At 48.6% G+C, this 4,700-nt stretch overlaps 1 long non-coding RNA gene across 1 annotated transcript; it reads left to right on the top strand.

Annotated features, from left to right (window-relative positions):
* Positions 1–1,440: 1,440 nt before the first annotated feature.
* LOC115484932 (uncharacterized) lies at positions 1,441–3,932 on the top strand. Its single transcript, XR_003945653.2, has 3 exons — positions 1,441–1,839; positions 2,162–2,279; positions 3,466–3,932. It is a non-coding gene; the product is annotated as an uncharacterized LOC115484932 (long non-coding RNA).
* Positions 3,933–4,700: the final 768 nt, after the last annotated feature.

Genomic DNA, 4,700 nt, shown 5'->3' with positions numbered 1-4,700 from the left:
TGTTGGTATGGGCTGGAAGGGGTCTGACTTCAGGGAGTTCAGGTGGGGTCTAAGGAAAAGCAGTGTAAGAGTGAAAGAAATAAGTAAGGATAAACTTAAATATTATGGATAAAATGATGAAATACAGAATCATCTCTTGTAGGAATTAATGAATTAAAATATTGTTTCAGATTTTCCTTTTTACTTTCACAAGGTGTCATGGTTAAGCACTGGCCAAATGCCAGGCACCCCTGAAAGTCACTCACTCACCCTCCCCTGTCACAGCTGGGCAGAGGAGAGAAAAATTTAACAAAGAGCTCAGGAATTGAGTTAGGATTGGGAGAAAACACTCCAAGGGCAAAATAGGATCAGCCTAGCGGTACAAAGTGAGTTTATTAGTAACAGAATCAGAGGAGGATAATGAGAAGTAAAATAAGCCCTTAAAAACACCTTTTCTTCCCCCAACCCCTCTCCTCTTCCCAACAACAGCGCAGAGAGACAGGGCATGGGGTTTTGGTCATGTTATAAATGATCAGCCAGAAATCCAAATTAATAAATGCGAAAGATTTTATTTTCACGACTTAAATATGGTCCTCAGAAACCTGCAGCCAAAGAGACAGTGTTGAGCCCAGGATTGGTGCTGGGTGAATCTAGATCCCACCTCTATCACATCAGATATCCCTCTGTTCACTGAAGCTGTTTCCAGCGAGCTGTTTAATACAGTTCTTTATGCCTTAGGCAGAGGTGCCCTGATTTCTTTTGTAACCTCGCATATGTATGAATGTTTCTTTCACTGTGCAGGGCTGGACAATGCTGTTTCCTGAGTAGTGGCAGGCCCTGATCATCTCAGGGGAAGTCACGTATTCAGATGTATCTTTCTTGGCAACTTTGGTTATCTTGATTGATGGTATCTATGAAGCGATGATCACCCTTGGGTGTTTCCTGATGGTCCCGGAGGAAGCCCATCATCACCCTGGTCACATCTATTCATTGGTAAACAGAGCATTGTTCTCCTACTGCCTTCAGGAATTTCAAAATTCCTGAGCAGTTATCTGTCCCTGGGCTGCTTGTGGTCAGAGACTCATTGGATTTTACAATTTTTATAACATACATTCTCTCCTTAAGCATGAATTACTTTATAACATATATTACAGTCAGTTCATCACTGAGATTTTCTTTTGATGCTCCAGGAGAGGAGTCCTTCCCTCCTGTGAGGCTGTGGAGGCCCTCCAATGGGAGACAGTTCTCCATGAACTTCTCCAGTGTGGTTCCAATCTCATGAGCAGCAGTCCTCCCAAAACTGCTGCAATGTAAGTCCCTCCAATGGGCACACAGCCCTCCCAAAACTGCTGCAGCATTGTGCTACTGGTGTGGCTTCTGTAGAAGCTGCTGGAAGCTTCCAGCATGTCTGGCAGAGCCAATGCTACCTGGCTCCAGGATGGACCCACTGCTGGCCAAGGCTGGACCAATCTGGAATGGTGGTCATGTCTCTGTGATAACATAATTAGGAAGAAAAAGTTATTGCGCAGATGTAATTATGGCCAGGGAAGAGGGACATGAGAACGTGTGAGAAGAACAGCTCTGCAGACACTGAGGTCAGTGGAAAAGGAGGGGCAGGAGGCGCTTCAGGCGCCAGAGCTGGGATTTCCCTGCAGCCTGCAGTGACCACGATGGTGAAGCAGCTGTGCCTCTGCAGCTGATGGAGACCCCTTGCGATGCAGAGATCCACCCACAGGCTGTGGAAGACCCCATGCTGGAGCAGGGAAGGACTACTTTGCCTGAGCAGCAACAGGAGCAGCAGCCGGAACAGCAGTGTGATGAACTGACCATAATCCCATTCCCATCTTTCTGCCCTGCTGGGTAAGCACGTAGAGCTGGGAAGTAGTGGGGGAAGGGAAGGCATTTTTAAGGTCTCATTTTACTTCTCATTATCCTGCTCTGATTTTGTTAATAATAAATTAAATTGCTATCTCTAATTCAAGTCCATTTTGCTGTGACAGTATTTGGTGATTGTGGTGGGTTTAGGTTTCTTAGTGATTTTTTTTCCCATTCATACCAGGGAGACACTGGTAGGAAGGGGGCCGCTTTCCAGGTGAATAGGCAGCAGCTAAGATGCAGAAAATGGTGGCTAGTAGCTCTGGCATTCCAATGAAGTTTTGCATTTTGGGACTCTTGCCTGCAGGGTGGGGTCTCCCGCGAATTGCAGCATAATGTCCTGAGAGGTGTTGGGGCTAACCCGGGATTTGCCTGAGCAATGTGGGCTGACCTCTTTGCTTTTCTGCTTCGGGATCAAAGAGAGGGTGAGTATGTCATGGACATGTACCTGTTCCGGGGATGATGCTATGCTGTAGCTTGCTACGTGCCTCTGCCGTCTTTCACCCCCCTTTGTCCTTTGCTCCAGAGAGTGTGTGCTGCCCTCAGGACATTGCTACGGTTTGACTAGATGCTGGTGGTGATATAGACACCGACTGCTGCCCTTGAGTACTAAAAAGGAGCAATCTCCTTGCCCAAGCCACGCCCCCCAACACGAAGAAATTTCTGGGCTCCTGTGTGAGCACCCTGAGGCCGCAGGGGAGTCTCTGCAGCTCCTCTGCCCTGCCTGAGCCTCCAGTGCTTCCCGGCTGGTTGTGGTCGTAGCTACACAGAAAGGGGAAATTGCTTCACGGGCAGTGTTGTAAATGATCAAATCGGCAGCCAAATTTATAAAAAAAAATGTATAAATTTATTAGATCGACAACCAAAAATTGAATATTATAAAACCGCCACAGCCAAGACAGCATCAACCCCGGACTTTGACACTGGGTGAACTTAGGTCGAGCTGACGTAGTGTCAGTGTCTCGCCAGAGTGTCACACCAACTGCTCCAGGTACCCAGCTTATATACAGTTTATTCTGCCTGGAGCAGAAATGACCTAAGATTTCTGTACGTTCTTACATATGTATAACGGGAACTATACAGATTCAGTCCCGTACAAAAGTCAGTCCATAGGTTTGCATGGCTGTCTGGGCTCCTTGAAATGGTCTTTCTTTCAGCTGTAGCCAGGACATCGACGTTTTCCGATGTATTCTCTCCCAGGTGTTGTTCGGTGAATGTTCTGGACATTCTTGGGCAATGGTTACTGATCACCCAGGAGAAGACTCATTCACTCATTAATGGCCATGATTTTATCTGGGCGAGTCTGGGAAATCTTTTGGAAATGAAAAGCCCTGCTTCTGGCCAGGGGGCTCAGAGGCATAGTTAGATTTTATAATTTTTATACAATCTCCAAAACATGAATTATCTACATCATATACTATGTTATGAACAAAAAAAGGTTACCCTTTTTTTTTTTAAGAGAAGGAGCTGCAGAGGAGTTTTTGAGTTGATCTGGGAACTGACCGTTGGCCAGGAGTTCTTTGTTAGTGAATGTTGTAATTGCCAGTTGAGTATCTTTAAGTATTGCCGTTTAACTCTCTATTGTGGAGAATTCTTGTTTTTCATCACCAGCCTAGCCTGTTGCCAAGAGGATGACAACCCCCCCTCGGACGGTGGGGAGAGGGGGATATTTGCATCTCAGGAGACATGCAAATTTACCTCCAAACCCAGACTGCATTGGGACAGGACCTTCACCAAATCCTGGAAAATACCCCAAAAGAGGTGAGCCGAAGCAGAACTGAGAGGTCAGGGTGGTGTCTGGACAGCAGGGCCGAGGTCCGAAGCCAGCTGAGACGCTTGAAAACCTCGGTCACTCCTCGCCCCAATTAAAAACAATGCCAGTTGGACCCAGGACCCCTGGACTGATAACCCAAACTGAAACCCTGGGTATACCCCCACTGCCCTTGCGAGTACAGGACTCCCGGCTCTGCTCCCTTGGGGACAGAGCTGCAAATCCTCCTCTTCTGATTCCCTGTTGGGAGCGGCGGCAGAACTTTGTGGATCTGCTGAACCCCCCATTTTCGAGCTGATCACTTTAATAAAGGCATTAAAAGGAGGAAAATCTCCTGCCCTGTTTTATTTCAGCTGGGGGACTAGTTTGGGAGCCACACATGAAGAAGACAGCAGGACTGGGACGGCCGCCCACCCTACGACCTCTGGGACAGCTGGCTATCAGGACCCGAGGAGATCAGCTTGGACCAGTGACGCCGAGGAGCGCCGGTTTGATGAGAAAATACCGGCAGCGGGAGTGGGGGCATGTGAGTGGAGTGTGAATGGGACGAAGGCTGGCTATTTCCAGATCTTCGAAGCGAGTGGGGCCTCCTTGTACCGCGTTTTCGGACTCCTGCGAGGGGGGCGGCTGGGAACGGAGGGAAGAGTGTGGAATTAGTGTGAGTGAGTGCCTCCGAAGGGGGAGAGAGGGCCCCCCTCCTCCGGGTGTGCGGAGGAATTTTGGGTGAGTGGCACGCAAACTAAGTCCCGACGAAGGGAGTCAGGCACAGATCTCGGTGAGGGAAGCCGGTGTTTGTTTTAAGTCCTGACGAAGGAGGTTAGGGAGATTGTAAGTCTCGAGAAGGATTCGAGCAAGCTCAAAGCCCTGCAGGCAACCTAAGTCCTGACAAAGGAGGTCAGGCCTCGGCGAAGGAGGCCGGGTTTTAAGTCCTGACGAAGGAGGTCAGGCCTCGGTGAAGGAGGCCAGGTTTTAAGTCCTGATTCGTAGAGAAATCAGGCAGTTGTTTTTCCTGACGAGGGTGGTCAGGCATGAATCGGGCTGTTAGGCCAGGGTTTCGTGTTTAAAGTCCTGATAG

Source organism: Serinus canaria, chromosome 3 (assembly GCF_022539315.1).
Source record: "Serinus canaria isolate serCan28SL12 chromosome 3, serCan2020, whole genome shotgun sequence".
Taxonomy (NCBI): domain Eukaryota; kingdom Metazoa; phylum Chordata; class Aves; order Passeriformes; family Fringillidae; genus Serinus; species Serinus canaria.
The sequence above is the reverse complement of the archived record's forward strand: the minus strand, read 5'-3'. Positions and strand labels throughout refer to the sequence as shown.